Source organism: Cetorhinus maximus, chromosome 8, assembly GCF_964194155.1.
Source record: "Cetorhinus maximus chromosome 8, sCetMax3.hap1.1, whole genome shotgun sequence".
Taxonomy (NCBI): Eukaryota; Metazoa; Chordata; class Chondrichthyes; order Lamniformes; family Cetorhinidae; genus Cetorhinus; species Cetorhinus maximus.
The window spans coordinates 64,075,569-64,093,232 of NC_135886.1; the positions used below are offsets into that span (position 1 = coordinate 64,075,569).

General features: G+C 43.7%; 1 protein-coding gene across 3 annotated transcripts in view; it reads right to left on the reverse strand.

The window, feature by feature from the left end:
* The window catches only part of LOC144683682 (muscleblind-like protein 3), a 264,924-nt gene that overhangs the window by 176,276 nt on the left and 70,984 nt on the right, over window positions 1-17,664 (reverse strand). For 2 of the 3 annotated variants that reach the window (XM_078546944.1, XM_078546942.1), the window contains exon 2: window positions 14,421-14,475. The gene's annotated coding sequence lies outside the window, so the exon portion shown is untranslated. Of the gene's footprint in view, window positions 1-13,508; window positions 13,974-14,420; window positions 14,476-17,664 lie in introns of those variants that run through there. The other variant, XM_078546943.1, reaches the window with a different exon arrangement.

Here is a 17,664-nt window from a genome sequence, read left to right on the forward strand (position 1 = left end):
CTTTAAACACATCATTTAAACTGAGATTGCAATAGTAAGGGGGTGTTACATTGACAGAGGTGTGCAGAAAATAAGTCCTACCCATCTGCTGCAGCAGTTCAGTTGGGCATTAGTAAGATATGTGATGCTATTTGTGCAAGAGAAGATAGTCAAACTTACACCCTTAGCCAACAACGCCCCAAACTTTCACCTCTCTGATGTCTGTGTAATTTTGCTGTGCAACAAATGGCTGCTGAATTGGTTATGAAGAGTTACCACAATTCACAATAATTGATAGTCTATGAAGAACGCTAAGGTGTTTCTGACGAATTGATAAATACAATGCCTTGAAGGATATTTCTAACCTAACCTAATCTGGAAAGTATAATCGGGTGAGGTGCAAACAAAATCCTGTCAAACAGGTTAGATTGTGGCCCCATGTACCCATGTGAATGACAGTAAAATCAATAAAACATGGAAACACAGTAAAGTACAGCACTGAAGGAGGCTATTCAGCTCAAATGTTTGTGTCAGCTCTTTGCTAGAACTGATCCCACCACCTTGCTCTCTCCCTTAATCTGCTTCAAATATTTATACTTTTGCCCTTCAGAGATACAATGATTCCCCATTCACTGTGACAAAGCATTCCTCGCTCTAACTTCCCTCTCTAAAGAAATTTCTTTGACATCTCTCTGTGATAATTTTAAAATGATGGTACTTCATCACTGACGCTCCAACCAGGTGAAATAATTTTTCCATATCCACCACATCCTTCCATATTGAAAAGAAACCCTTTTAATAACCTCTGCACCTTTCTATGTTCCAATCGAAATGATCACAGTAAATAAAAACAGAAAACGCTGGAAAAACTCAGCAGGTCTGGCAGCATCTGTGGAGATTTCACGACCAATATGACTCTCCTTTGGAACCTTTTTCTTCAAAATGATCTCAAACCTCTCCTCATAACTATAGTGCCCCATCCCTGGCATCATACCAGTGAAACACTATATGCTCCAATAGCCTTAATGTCGTTTCTATAATAGGCCACCAAAACTGCACACCAGTTCTCCCACAGTGGCCTAATCTTGGACAAATTTATCATTAAATCTGCTACGTTATGCTCCCATTTATAAAGCTCAAAATGCTGGTTGACTATGTACCTATACTTGGACTTTTAGGAAATTATGCATTTGACCCCTTGGCCCTTTCTGTGCACCCGTATGACTTCTACTGAGTGTCTCTTCCATTCCTGTCAGCTCTCTGCCCATTCAATAACCTCTCAATGTCCCCTGAAGTCTTTTTACCATTTGCCAAACCTTTGTGCCATCCCAGTGCGAACCCAAGTCCAAATCATCTATATACGTTGAGAACAAAAGTGGACCCAGCACGGACCCTTGGGGTGCACCACTTCCAACATCTCCATACTGGTTTATTGTGTGGTTGGAGTCTAGATGGGGGTTTTGGGGATTATCTATTCTCCCAAAGTTTGCTGCTCAAGTACGTAGTTTCTCAAAACCATGGTCAGGATACTTCAGATGGCAGAGAGCCAGGGCTGGACGGAAAGGTTAGTTTTCAGGGTCTAAGGGTGAAGAGGATAGGGAAGACCTGGCAAGGTAGATAGTGGGGGATTGGGGTGCTGGGAGAGAGGCTGGGGGTGGGAGTGGTGAGGTAGGGAGGTCCAGCGCCCACTGGACCTTAAGGTGGGAGTGGGGTGTGGGCTCCGGAATTAGAAGGGGGCTTCCCGCCCGAGGCCTAAGCCCGATCATTTTTGGGCTTCCCCCACACCGGGTAAATCCACCTGCCAGCATAAAATTTGAGGTTGGGTGGGAAACCAGCCCTTAAGTGACCAATAATTGGATGTTCGAGGGCCTCAGTTGGGGCAAGGGAGGATGGCCATTCCAGAGCTTCACTCACCCCAGCGTAAAATCGCTGAGAATTCAGGGTGGGCAGGTGCCCAGCGGGAAGCCCATTCATCCTATTTCATGTTCCCCCCCACCCCACCGCCTAAAAACCCGCTGGCAGGAGAGCGGGAAATTCATGCCCATTACTCTTTATTTACAGCAACTATTTACATATTTGAACCTCTACATGAGGTTGGAGCTCCTCCTCCTCCCAGATCTCTCTTACTTCTCAGTCATGTGATCTGACATCATTTTTACATCAGCATCCTGTATGCTTCTGATATTAACCATTTACTCTACACACATATAGTATGGAAATCCTGTGTAGGTGACAAGGGTCTCAGCCACCAGCTTTCCAGTGGGGAGAATCCCACATTGCCTCTTTTAGGGGAGGCCCACTGCATTTTGCGCCACTCAGGCACTTGACAGGCCAGCAGCAGGCCGTCCCCCACAATCAAGGACCCCGGGGTTGGAAGTCCCGCCTGCCAAGAGCTGCCAGCCAATCAGTGGCTGGCAGCTCTTCTGTACTCAGTAGCGCCATTGGGAGGATGACAGGTGCTGCCAGTACTATGCCAACCCGAGGCCTAAGATCACTGTGGACCCAGGAAAAGGTGAGTGATGGTGGGAAGGGGGTCGTGGAGTAGGGGTTGCGGGGATGGGTCGGCAGCAAGGACAGGGGGGTGACTTTCAGCCTTCTCAATGCCGGGTCCCTTGATTAGTCATGGAGTGCCTTTGAACGAGGAGCTCCGCAACTCCCCCCGCCCCAAGGAACTCACTAGCCAACATGCCAGGGTTAGCTTGTGGTGCTCCTGCATGGCAAGCCCATGCCCACCACTGTGTTAATATCAGCGGTGGAGGGATGAAATCCTTAAGGGGGCATTAATTATCCACTTAAGGGACTCAATTGGTGGCAGGGCTGGAAAGCCGTATACAGGCCTTCCGACCACAGACTTAATTGGGGTGGAGGCCGGGCAGGAAACAGCACGTTCACCCCTGCCATCTTCCTGCCTGATTAAATGCCCCCTGCTACCAAGCTCAGCATGGGGGAGGGCATAAAATTGAGGGCACAAGATTCTATAATAATGTCAATTGAACACATCCTAGCACCAACATCCTAGCACCAATCATTGAACAGGTAAAGAGGGATCACCTGTAAATATCTCTAGAATATAAGTTGTGTACAGCGGACACTTGCTCTATGTACAATAGAAACAAGGCCAGTCATTTCCTACTGTTGTTTCTCACCTTGTCATAACCTCAGGAGGTTGTTGAGGTAACAAGAGCAGCCGACAGCTTCAACAATGATCCCAAGTCTCTGATTGACCCCAGGATTTTCTCTTCAATTATTATTCGTTCTCAGGATCTGGGCATCACTGGTTAGGCTGGCATTTATTGCCAATCCCCAGTTGCCCTTGGGAAGATAGTGATAGGCTTTCTTCTTGAACTGCTGCAGTCTTGTAGAATAGGACTATATTTTCTAGAGTTTGGAAGTATGACATGTGATCACATACAAGAGGGCTGACAGTGTAGATGATGAGAGGCTGTTCCCTCTGTTTGAAGAGTCTAGAACTATGGGTCACAGTTCCAGGATAAAGGGCCGATAATTTAGAACTAAGATGAGGAGAAATTTCTTCACTCACAGCGTTGTGAATCTTTGGAATTCTCTACCCCAGAGGGATGTGGAAGCCCCATCATTTGAGTGTTTTCATGACTGAGATTGATAGATTTTTGGGTGAGAAGGTGGAGTTGAGTTAGAAATTTAGTCATGATCTTATTGAATGCTGGGGTAGGCTCGATGAGGACGTATAGCTATTTTTAAGTTTTTATGTGGTCTGTGTGACCACTGTTCTCTCACAGTGCTATTGGCTAGGGAGTTCCAGGATTCTGACGCAGCGATGATAAATTGGCAAATCATAATGGTGTGTAACTCAGAGAGAACTTGCAGGTGATGATGTCCCCATGCACATGCTGCCCTTACCTTTCTAGGTGGTAGAAGTCACAGGTTTTGGAGGCATAGTGAAGAGGGAGAAGGTGTATGCAGGGGCAGGTGGAGTATGTAGGGGCAGTTGGAAGGGAATTTGGAGTGGGAAGGGGCAAATGAAGCAGGTGGAGGGGCAGGCAGAGCATGGAGGGGCAGGTGGAGTGTAGAGGGGCAGGTAGAGTGTGGAGGGGCAACTGAAGTGTGGAGGGGCAGGTGGAGCAGGTGGAGGGGCAGATGGATGTGGAGGGACAGGTGGAGGGGCAGGTGGAGTGTGGAGGGACAGGTGGAGCAGGTGGAAGGGAAGATGAAGTGTGGAGGGACAGGTGGAGGGGCAGGTGGAGTGTGGAGGGACAGTTGGAGTTTGGAGGGGCAGGTGGAGCAGGTGGAGGGGTAGGTGGGGCATGGGTGGGGGGGTGGGGGGCAGGATTGCTCCTCCCAATTCCACAGATCCTTTCAACAAAGAAAACCAGTTTCAGATATCAGTAAACCCACAAAGATTTGTGTCTCTTTTTTTTAAATACAGAAAGTATTTTTAAAATTGATATATTAACCCTGGGAAGATTTCTTCCCTGCCTCATGTGTAACAAACAAAATGTTCTTCAGGAACCCTTTTACTGCTAAACAGAGAGAATGCGCCCCTCTTTTTGTTAAGTAAGGGTTTTCAGGGTAATGGAACCAAGGAGAGTAGATCAGTCATGGTCCATTTGAATGGTAGAACAGGCTCAATGGGCCGAATGGTGTCCTCCTGTTACTATGTTCTTATTTTGTTTTTTGTAAACTGATGGAGTTTGCCAAATTCCTGATGTCAAGGAATGGGTTCAAGGCAAGAGTGGAAGCAGGTTTTGTTTGAGCTCGGGGGAGTCCGTACAGCAGCTGGTTCCATCTCGCAGTCACAATTCTGTTGCCTTGTTTTTCCCATTCCTACCTCAAGATTTCTGACCAGTGCCTGTTAAAGTCTGTTAATCTTTTCACCACAATAACACAGGACACTAGTAAATTCTCCACAGCTGGAGCAGAACTTTCAGCCATTCCATCAGCACACCCAAACTTCACCTTATGGGGCTGTGTTGCCAAAGTCCGCCTGGTTGTTACAAATGGAATGTCTTCTTCAATAATTGGCACCAAAAAACAAAGAGAATATAATCCACCTTTCAGATTAGACATTAAGCCAGCCTGGCCTTTCAGGTGAACGTCTAAGTTCCGAAGATGACATTTCAAAGAAGAACCAAGGAGTTCTCCCTGATGCACTACCCAATATTTATCCCTCATTCACTAAAAGCAGTTTATCTGGTCATTATCACATTGCTATGTTTGGGATTTGCTGTGCACAGATCAGCTGCGGCATTTCCTGACATTACAACAGTGACTACTGTTCAGGAATAACTTCACTGGCTGTAAAATATTTTGGGACATCCTGAGATCACGAATTTTACTATATAAGTTCTTGCTTCCTTTTTTTTAATAAATCTTGGTTAGGAATGTCAATAAAGGTGTGGCTTAATTGAACATTATTATGGTTGCAACTGAGGACAATTAATTGAATAGTTGATATGCCTCTTAACGCATCCCTTCTTCCTCAATTTATTTTTCCATCTTATCCTCCCCTCCTGTATCCTCCCTCGGCCGTCAGACTACATTGCCCCTATCCAGCTCCAGAGGAACAACAGGAAACAAGAGTTGATAGGTCACCATCCACTTGGTTTGGGGTCAAAGCTAGTGCTCATCTCAAATCGGCCACCCACTTTACACCACTCACGTCAACAGAAAAGAATATTAGGCTAGTGTAAAACAGGCTGCTGATTCACACTACTGCCCAAGACCATTTCAGTCCCACCCTACTTCATGTCCCTCAAACTGCTGAACTTTCACAAATACCTATCCAATTTGCCCTGCTAGTACCCTCCTTAAGCAGCCCAGAAGAGAGAGAGATGCTCATTGCTAAAATCCTCCTACTAATAACTTTAATAGAACAATCTGGGTGGGGTCAGATTGCAAGCAGAAGCTTGATCCTGGGTGAAATCATACTCTGGTTGTATTCTTCCAGTGCTTGACTCCAGTGCTAAATAGATTAAGTTGTCCATGCAGAAAAGTGGAGTGTGCGTGCTAGGCTGTGCTATAGGTCAGAGGGTCTGGCCTGCATCATGCCAACAAAACACAATGTTTCCAGTGACAATAATACCATGGTAACTCTGGTTCTTGTTTCTCTGCTGTGTGCATTTCAAGCAATAAGTCCTATTGCTGCATTGTTAATCTCCCCGCCTGAGAGAACCGTCACAGCTTGAATCATCATGGAAACTGCATTTAACTGATTCATTGGGCTGATATGTTACTATCTATTCTCTCAAGTGAGTCAGGTATTCTGTGTCAACATTTACAAAAATGCCATCAATGCCCATGTGTCAACCAACAATATCTAGGATGCTTATAATTTAGATTTGGGGCAGTGAAAGAATTAGAGATTATTTTTGACTATCATTTCAAATAGAGGAACTAATTTCTCTGGTGAGAGCATCTAGAACATAGTGGGGGTGGCATAACCTTTAACTTAAAGTCAGCCATTCAGAAGGAAAATCAGGAAACATTGCTTTACCCACAGGGCAATGGAAATGTGGAACTCACTCCTTGAAAATGCTGTGGATACTGTGACCCACTGAAGATTTCAAGATTGAGATCCACCTTTGGTGCTGTGCCTTCAGCTGCCTAGGCCCTAAGCTATAAGACTCTCCCTAAGACTTTCCACCTTTATCCACCCTTTTAAGTTGCTCCTAAACACCTACCACATGACCAAACTGTTGGTTACCTGCTCTAATATCTTTCTGCAGCTCAGTGTGTAATGTTGTCTGATCACACTCCTGTGGAGCACCTTGGATGATTAAAGGTGCTATACAAATGCAAATCATTGTTGAGATTGGTTGATTTTTGTTAGTGATATGGAGAAAAGATGGACAAACGGAATTGAAATATAGATCAGCCATGATCTAATTGCATTGTGGAACAGACTCAAGGGGCTGAATAGCATCCTCTTGTTCTCATGTTGGTATGATAAGGTCAGGGTGTGTTTAAATTATATATCAAGCAAAAGGTGTCATAAAAGAAAATTAAATGTCTATAAATATAAAATATATATATGTGTATAAAACTACATGTTTTTATCATTTTTGTTTGCCAACTATTGAGCTAAAGCTGACAAAGCTGCAGCCTCTAATAATGCTGCCATGAATAATTGAGGTCAACAGCTCCAGTGTAATAAAGGTATTTGAACATTGCAATAGCTTCTTTGGCACAGCGCACTGATCAGTCACTGCCTTAAAAGAACAGCTGCAAAATGGGACTGTGCACAGTCCAGGGACAAAGTGGATTAAAATACGGAACATAATCTACACGTGTTGTCAAAAGCAGAAATGCAAAAATCTACATACAGGCTGCAACACACAATGCATTCGCCATCGCTCTTGTTTCTAAGTCAGAAGGTCATGGGTTGAAGTCCTATTCTAGAGACCTGAGAACATAATCTCGGCCAGCGCTCCAGTGCAGTGCTGAGGTAGAGCTGCATTGTCAGAGGTGCCACCTTTCAGATGACACTTTAAGCCACGGCTCTGTTTGACCTCTGAGGTGGATGCAAAAGACCCCATGGTACTATTTCAGAGAAGAGCAGAGGAGTTATCCCTGGTATCCTGGCCATTATTTATCCCTTAATCAACATCACAAGAACAGATTATCTGGTCATTATCACATTGTTGTTTGTGGGAGTTTGCTGTGCGCAAATTGGTTGTCATGTTTCCTACATTAAACTAGTGACTACACTTCAGAAGTACTCCATTGGCCATGAAGTGCTTTGGGATGTCTTGAGGCCATGAAAGGCACTATATAAATTTAAGTCTTCCTTTTTCTATTTTTTCATGCAGTCACTGCACCAACAGAATTTCAGTTTGACTGATATTGTAAAAGATTTATTCCAGCTGCTTCTAATTTGACAGGAAGGCTTAATTTAGAGGAAAGGCCTTATAATTCTCCAAATTGCAAACAAAACTTCAATTCTGATTAGATGCTACAAAACCAAAGGGAAGTTTTTCTGGCTCCCTCACATTCAACAGAAAGGTATCACCCAGAAGGCAGAAGACAGGTCTTGCACTCTTCTGGTGAGGCAGCAATATTCTCAGCCACATGCTCAGCCTTAAATCGGCTTTGCTCTGCACAATAACGGACAGGGTGCAGGGCAGCTAATCAGGCCTGACCTACAGACGTCAGCTTCACTTCAGCTAACACGGCAGAATTGCCACGTCAATGATGCCGGGTGGATTTTTTTTTAAGTCCTTATTTCTATCTCTGGCAAAGGTCCATAGGTTTTCTCCCAGCCTGATCATACACTCTCTCTCTCTCTCTCTCTTTCTCCCTTTATTCAGGCTGTGTCCTGGTCTTGCCTCACCTCGCTCACTTTCAGGCTGTCTCCTGGTCTATATTATCTTGGACTGATATGTCTGTCTGTCTCTCTCTCTCACTCTCTCTCTATCCCTGCTCCAACCTGCTTAATCCATCTGCCCAAGGTCACAAGTTGCTCACAGGGTAACTCCAGATCATACTTGCAAAAGCCACAGCCATTCCAGAATGTTGGAGATTCCCTTTAAAACAAGTGATTTTTCAAAATTGATCATTCAAGGGCACACCAACGCCACAGCGCACAGAGACACAACCGTTTCATAATTGAATTACAAGCTGTATTTATAATATCTCAGCACGTCTTTCATTTTTGAGATACGTATTCCCAAAATTTTTTTTGACCCATTCCTTCCATAAGCTCAACACTTCAGTCCGTCTCTCTCTCTCTCAAATATTGCACTGCTAGTTTCTGACACAACCTTAGATACATGGCTTCTTACAGTGGGCAACAGAAGCTGACAGGTAATGCAAAGGCAGTGCTGGAGGTTCAGAAATACAAACAGAGACATAGAGGCAAAAGAGATTACTGAGAGAGCTGGGGAAGGACTGAGGCCATGTTGAAGTTTGTGGGTGAGGATATTTTATTTGCAACTGAGCATCAGCTAGTAGTAACATAACTTCTGATATTATAATTCAAAGTTTGGGATTAGGTCATCTATATGTTTAAAATTGTTGTTAGGGCATAAACTTCATGTCCACCATACTTCTTGTTGTCACAATTTTTGGTCATGCTTTTCCATCAACATTAATTGCTACGTCAACATGTCCCATTCAAACAGCAAGAGTCACGATATTGTTGCAGGTTCTGATCACTGGCTGGCTTTTTGCATTGAGTTTCTGAAGTCTCTTTCCCAACTTCACTATTTTGTGTTCAAATGAAAACTGAGTGCAGCCAATTTACTGGTCTGAGAGATATTTCTGCATCAGTTGCATGACCATTGCCTTGCACCAGACATCCAGCAGCCTCTTGAATACAGTTGAGCTGTTGTGTATTTTAAGTCCTTGTGCATTTAATTAGCTGATGCTTAACACCATCACAGCCTCGTCTGTAATAACTGCACAGAGTGCCAAGCATATTAAACTATTATTATTTATTTAAATAAAAAATGCCCTGAATTTTTGTTTTTGCATTGAGGCAGCTCAGACACTGACAGCTTTATAACCCATTTCAAATTGAGCAGCTGCTAACAAGAGCTGGCAATTGGAGAAAAACATTGCCTTTTGTGACCTGGCCAGGAAGTAAAATAAAGTTACCCTGCCATGGCCTCCTGCTGAATTAGTGTTTTCAGTGAGCGACAGAAGCAAGAACACCCACCTTATGGGAGACATTCTTTACACTGCAGCAAGATTTCCTGACTGCCTGTAGTCTCATTTGAACTGGGAATAAAAACTGCTGCTTAACCACGAAAAATGAGAAATGACAGCATTAGGATGGCCTGCCTGCTGAATGAACTATGAATGATTGAAATACTCTTACAAGTGAGGAAGGATACAATTGGGCAACAGGTAGATCTAAACATTTTATATTTTGAAGTTAAAGTTTTCCTTTAGATGTGAAGCTAATGACCTCAGTTAACGAAATCTGTGCTTGTTGAATACTTATTTTTTATAAACATTTTCTTGAGAAAAAGAACAACTTGCATTTCTATAGTGCCTTTCATGACCCGAGTGTCCCAAAGTGCTTTGCAGCCAATGAAGTACCTTTGAAGTGTAGTCATTGTTGTAATAAGGGAAATGCATTGTACACACAGATCACAATATTAAACTGTCTATACTAAAACAACTTGCCTTTTGAGGAGGGATGAGTTTTTTTCAAATAAGCCAATTTTTTTTATTGCACATCGAACATCGTCTATAGGAAGGAGGAGACAGTGGCGTAGTGGCAATGCCACTAGAGTGGTAATCCAGGGGCCCAGGCTAATGCTCCCGGACACAGGTTCAAATCCCACAACAGCAGCTGGTGGAATTTAAATTCAATTAATGAAATCTGGATTTGAAACTAAAAACCCATCAGGTTCACTGATGTCCTTTATGAACATAACTGTCCTTTACATCCTACATGTGACTCCAGGCTCACAGCAATGTGGTCGACTCTTAACTGCCCTCTGGAGTGGCCTAGCAAGCCACTCAGTTCAAGGGCAATTAGGGATGGGCAACAAACGTTGGCCTTGCCAGCGACACCCACATCCCATGAAAAAAATAAATTTAAAAATTGATATTGTCTACCTAAGAAGGTCTGTTGTTCCATTGCAAGCATTCCCAAGAATAATACTTGAGAGGACACATGAGAAATGTCACTATGGGGAGGTAAATAGCAAATAAAGAGCTGGAATAATTAATGGTCACTTTTCAAAATAAGAGAGTTGTGAGAGTGAATTATCAGCCTAAGCTGCCTGTTAGCCACATTTGCACCCGCCACTTGCTGTCTATTTAATGTGCACATATTGTAAATAACTAGCCCAATGACTAGTGCAACCTTCTGCAGAAGAAGCTGATGGTGCACAAATACAGTGCTCTCTGGGCTGCTGGGCTCTGATATTTAATAGTGTTACATGGCTTAGATCATTGGCTTCCTCTAATTACAGGATCAGATCTCTGGCTTATATTGTAATCACTCCTGAAATGTGTCTCCAGTTCCAAAGTTTCTGATTAAACAAGATAAGGATATGTTGCTTTCCAAGAGAAGCACAAATCAAGGTTCGCAATTCATTTTTAAGTGAGTCATTGTGTTTTAAGCTTAATTTCAATTTAAATTAAAGTCTTTGCTTAATACAAATACATAACAGTCTGGAGTAGTGTATCAGTGGGTAGCACTTTTGCCCCTGAGTTGGAAGGTTGTGGGTTGAAGACCCGCTCTATAGACCTAAGCACATGATCTAGGCTGACACTCCAGTATAGTACTATGTGGTTGCTGCACTGTCAGAGGTGCTATTTTCTGGATGAGATGTTAAACTGAAGCTAATATAAAATATCGCATGGCACTATTTAAAGAACAGCAGAAGAGTTCTCCCCAGTTCCTTCTCCCTCAATCAACATCATAGGAAAAGTTTGCCTGGTTAATATCATAGTGCTGTTTGTGGGAGCTTGCTGTGCACAAGTTAGCTGTTGCTTTGCCCTCATTACAGTAATGACTGCACCTCAAAAGTACTAAAGTGGCTGAGCAGCACTTTTGGATGGCCTGCAGTCTTGAAAGGCGCTATTTAAATGCAAGTAGTTTCCTTCTTTCAATCTTGATAATTCTGTTCTGTTTTGTGCTCGGAAAATTTGAATCATCTAGCAATTTGAATTAAGTAACGTAAAGCACAAATGAGTACTTTTAAAAAAAACCCTGAGTTATCAGATAATTGGAATTAAGCAACGCTGAATAGAGTAGAGTGAATATCAGGGTGATACTCGCCTTGGGTGGTTAACACTTAATGGGTCATAGTGAATCAGCAATCCAGTTTACACACGGCCTGCTTTTCTTTATGATTGGGAAATGGGGCAAAAGAGGTTGCTGATACACTATCTCTCCTGTTACATTGCTGCCCAGGTGAATTTCAAACACACCACTATTTGACCAGAACAATATTATAATCTGTACCTCCAACTCCAAACACAGCTCACAAATTAGACCTAACTGGGTCAACACCTTTTCACTTCAGACAGATTTACTCTCTCCAACCCCTCCCCACCCCTTGACCCATACTGTCCCTCTCCCCATCCCCCAACACTCCTTCCCAATTTGCAGGTATATAAACACTCTGGTTATAAATTTGTTTACTTCCTATCTCAATCTAAATAATTTAATAAATGCCTTGTTGTTGCTGGCAGCGAGCTCTGCACAGCTGCGTTGGGGAGTTTCCATCCCAGGCAAGCTCTGTTTACCAGCTTAAGGTACCCGTCACTACTGCACCCTGGCAAAGTACTGCCAACCCTCACCAACAACGTTCAATGCAGAACAGACTGTAAGTTATTTAGCCTCAACCACCATTTCACTTCAGACAGCGTGCTTTCAGGAAGCAGCTCAAACTTCAAAATCTCCTTGGTCACAAACATATAATCCCTTACTGAATTATTTTTAGACATTGCTCTCAAAAAGCACAAATACTGGTTCTTCTCATGGAAGTGAGCAATTGGAAATATAGAACACTTTTTGAACACAACACAAGAACACAAGAATTAAGAGCAGGAGTATGCCATTCAGCCTCTCGAGCCTGCTCACACCATTCAATAAGATCATGGCTGATCAGATTGTGGCCTCAACTCCATTTTCCTGTCTGCATTCACTGCAGTCATCATGTTTTTAGTCTATCGTCTGAATACATTTTGCCAGTTGTACTCAATCACAAGATTAATAAGTGCTATTTGATGCCTTCTGAATACTCAGCACTGGACAGAGCTGAGCTAACTACATTGACATTCGAGTCACTCCTGTACAATGAATTGCATTAACTAATTTATGTGAGTCGCCACTGGACAGTGGGAAGAACATTGCGTTAACTATTTTAAAGTAAGAGTCACCAGTCGATAGAGCTGCATTAATGAATGTAACATACTAGTCAACAGTGAACAGGGAGCTGCATTAGCTGTTGTAAACTGCAAGTCACTGGTAGACAGAGCTACATAAACTGTGAATCACTAATTGATAGAGCTACTTTAATTGTAAGTCACTGGTGCAGAGAGAGAGAGAGAGAAAGGTGTATTAACTGCAAGTCAGTGGTAGGTATTGGTGCTTTAGGTAGATAGAGTTGCATTAACTGTGTGTCACCAGTAGATAGTGGTGCGTTAATTGCAAGTAACCAGTAGATTGTGATTGTTAACTGTAAATCACCACACTACTTCAACATGTAAGACTGATGAATTGTATCTTCCCACATATGACTCCGCCAAGTCGAATGTTAAGTGTGTTCTTGATGCAAATGACAAAATAATAATGCTGAGAGATAATTAACAAACATGTAAAGTGTTCCGAGCTAAGAAACATTAAATCTGGGAGCAAAACATTTGCTTAATTTCCCCTTTAAAGGATAACAATCCATATAAGGACCCGCTTCAAACTACATAAAATAGCAATTCATTCAAACTGCACGTCTTGCCAACAAAACCCTATAAATATGTTCAAAATAAGTTCTTGGCTTTTCAGTGCTCCTAGCAGCCCTATAAATAACCTTACACTGTGAGCTCTAGGCATTGTACACCATAAGAAGCCTTATCAGAAGCTTCCTTACCTGATTGCCAGTCAGCAGCGAGCAGACATTCAAAGTGAAACTGGAGGAGAAGAAGACTAATCGCACGGAGCAAAAACATGCAGGATAATTGCCTAAAGTCTTAGCATGGGTGTATAATGACCAGCGCCATTTTAAATACTGACATCATTTGATGAAACTAAATTAACGCGCGTCTCCTGTACATAACTTCATAGCTGGGCCGTGCAAGCATGCTCAGCCTAAGCAGCTCCAGGATATAAAAAGTCCTCCGTGGTCAAGTAATTATGAGCTGACGAAAATGAACCAGGACAATTCTGTCAGCCCTTTTCTTTTGTTGCTCCCCAATTAAGAGATGTCACCATTTATTAATGGCATGTATGCTTTTGTTATAGCTTTAAAACCGCACTGCAATCTGATAATTCAGAAATTGTTCGTTCCTGCTTCCCTACTCTGTGGAACTAAGATGGTACATTCCAAACAGTGAGCGCCTAATGGCCTTCAAATCTACTGCTTTGCCTGCAAGGGTTCAGCCTGACTGTTGCCATGGCAGCCTTAGCTGAAAGCTCACTTAACTCTTGCTTAAATGTATTTGTCTATACACACTGAGGTGACATCCATGCACCTGGTAAAGGCTGCTGTGCAGTGACTCAACACTATACACCTCATTTTCCTAAACAGCCATAAATCCAAAAAATAATTTAAACCCATTTTGTCTCACTTCCTCTTAGATAGGTGTGCAGTACGATTAGGGGCAGGAGGAGGCCATTTGGCCCCTCGAGCCTGCACTGCCATTCAATAAGATCATGGTTGATCGGATTGTGGCCTTAATTCCATTTTCCTGCTGCCACCTGCGCCCTCAGCCCCCTTTCCCATAATCCTTGATTCCCTTGTAGACCAAAAACCTGTCATAAATACAAATAGAATTTAGAATACCTCTATGCTTTAGGGAAATCTGCACTGTCCACAGTTGAGTAGACCTCAAAGCGATCTGAAGAAAATAAACAAAAGAAATCATTGAAAGTAAAAATAACATGAACCATCCATTTATCAATCCACAGAGATAGCAGCGGTCTGTCAAAGATGCTGTACATTAAAAGTAGATTAATTCCCTGGGAATAAATAAGCCTCAATTGTGTTTCCGTGGGTAGCACTCTTCAGAAGGTTATGGGCTTGAGTGCCACTTATAATGAAACCTATACTTACCTTAGCTTGACGTTTGGAGGTCAGGAACTCCAATTCCTGATGATCCTCATGCCTTTAGCGCTTGCGCCAGCCGGAAACAGGCTGCACATGCTCAGTTTAATTATTTCACGTTCTTCAGGCCTAGGACCAGCCTGGCGCACCTGCACAGAAGAGAGAAAGAAGAATGGCGCAAAAACCCAGGTCAAATGGCCCGGGGCACTAGTGTCAAGTGAGTGTCTCAGGGACAGGGACAAGGGAAGGCGACAGGGAGAGGTCCCAAACCAGAGAGTGGGTTAGGGAGAGGTCTCAAAAAGAAGTCCCAGGGAAAGGATTAAAGATAGGGGACAAGCTTAGGTCCCGCTAAGTTAAGTTAAAAGAAAGAGCAGAGAAATAGGCTTCAAATTAAAGGAAGTGCTGCAGGGAGCAGCACAAGAGAAGCCCTGAAGATCCAAGAAGGCAGCCGATGGTTGGCAACTCTGTGCTGCAGGCCACTGGGGCAAAGAAACCCTTTTGGAGCAGTGGGGCTCTGCTTGGCATGGCTAAAGATCTGAAATTGTGCTTGGAAGGTGATGCTTGAGTGTGCTCAGGAATCCAGGGGAAAGGAATCTTGAAAGACAAGATTGAAGACCTACGAGGCAGGTCATTGTTGATGCTGTCCAAGTGGGAGTGATATTTGGAGAGAATTCCAAGATGAGGTCTTCAGATGTGTAAATTGGAAACTCTCATGAGAATGACAAAGTTTCAGTAAGATTGGTTGGCTCACAATGTGACAAACTTCTGGGTGGGTTGTTGAGAAATCCATGGAATCTGTTTTGGTCACATGTGTCAGCTATTGTGTTGTGTGGTGCGTCTGACCATAGTTCACCTGTTAATTCACATGTACTTTTTACTTACCCTGAAAGTTAGAGTATAAGATAGATATTGTAAGTTGTTCATCTTTTTGAACTTGTATAGTAAAGTTTATTTTTATTTGTTCAAAACCCGTGCAATCTTGTGGCATTATTCACTTAGTAAGCATCCTGAATCTCAAACTTTATCTACATTAAACAAAATGTCATTGGTCCCTACCCAGATCTCCCCCGCCATGACCCAGGGTCTACCTAAGGATCATAACACACTGCAAAGACTTAAGCATGTAACCTAGGGAGGCAATGGCATATTGGTATTATCATTGGACTAGTAATCCAGAGACCCAGGTAATGCTCTGTGGACCCGGGTTTGAATCCTGCCACGGCAATGTGGTTGACTCTTAACCTCTGAAATGACCTAGCAAGCCACTCAGTTGTATCAACAACATCGACCTAGGCACCAAAAATGACAACAGCAATCTTAGCCCTGTCGGCCCTGCAAAGCCGTCCTTACTAACATCTGGGACTAGTACCAAAATTGGGAGACCTGTCTCGTAGTCTGGTCAAGCAACAGCCTGACATAGTCATCCTCATGGAATCATATCTTATAGATAATATCCCAGACATCACCATCCCTAGATATGTCCCACCAGCAAGACAGACCCAGCAGAGATGGTAGCACAGTGGTGTACAATCGGAAGGGAGTTGTCCTTGGAGTCCTCAACATTGACTCTGGACCAAACATGGGCAAGGAAACCTCCTGCTGATTACCACATACCACCCTCCCTCAGCTGATGAGTCAGTGCTCCTCCATATTGAACACCACTTGAAGGAAGCACTGAGGGTGGCAAGGGCACAGAATGTACTCTGGGTGGGGGACTTCAAAGTCCATCACCAAGAGCGGCTCAATAGCACCACTACTGGCCGAGTCCAAAAGGACATAGCTGCTAGACTGGGTCTGCAGCAGGTGAGGGAACCAACAAGAGAGAAAAAGATGCTTGACCCGATCCTCACCAACCTGCCTGCCGCAGATGCATCTGTCCATGACTGTATCGGTAGAAGTGACCACGCACAGTCAATGTGGAGAGGAAATCCCACCTTCACATTGAGGATACCCTTCATCGTGTTGTGTGGCACTACCACTGTGCTAATTGGGATAGATTTTGAACAGATCTAGCAACTCAAGACTGGGCATCCATGAGGCACTGTGGGCCATCAGCAGCAGCAGAATTTTACTCGAACACAATCTGTAACCTCATGGCCCAGCATATCCCCCATTCTACCATCACCATCAAGCCAGGGGATCAACCTGAAGCAGGAGGGCATGCTGGGAGCAGCACCAGGCGTGCCTAAAAATGAGGTGTCAACCTGGTGAAGCTATAACACAGGAATACTTGTGTGCCAAGCAGCATAAGCAGCAAATGATAGACAGAGCTAAATGATCCCACAACCAACGGATCAGATCTAAGCTCTGCAGACCTGCCACATCCAGCCGTGAATGGTGGTGGATAATTAAACAACTCACTGGAGGAGGAGGATCCACAAATATCCCCATCCTCAATGATGGAGGAGCCCAGCACATCAGTGCAGAAGATAAGATTGAAGCATTTGCCAAAATCTTCAGCCAGACGTGCCGAGTGGATGATCTGTCTCGGCCTCCACCAGAGGTCCCCAGCATCACAGATGCTAGTCTTCAGCCAATTCAATTCACTCCACGTGATACCAAGTAACGGCTGAAGGCACTGGATACTGCCCTGACTGGCAATAGTACTGAAGACTTGTGCTCCAAAACTTGCCGCGCCCCTAGACAAGCTGTTCCAGTACAGCTACAACACTGGCATCTACCCAGCTATGTGAAAAATTGCCCAGGTATGTCCTGTACACAAAAAGTGGGACAAATCCAACCTGGCCAATTACGCCTCCATCAATCTACACTTGATCATCAGTGAAGTAATGGAAGGGGTTATCAACAGTGCTATCAAGCGGCACTTGCTTAGCAATAATCTGCTCAGTGATGGCCAGTTTGGGTTCCACCAGGGCCACTCAGCTCTTAACTCATTACAGCCTTGGTTCAAGCATGAACAAAAGAGCTGAACTCCAGAGGTGAGGTGAGAGTGGCTGCCCTTGACATCAAGGCCGCATTTGAC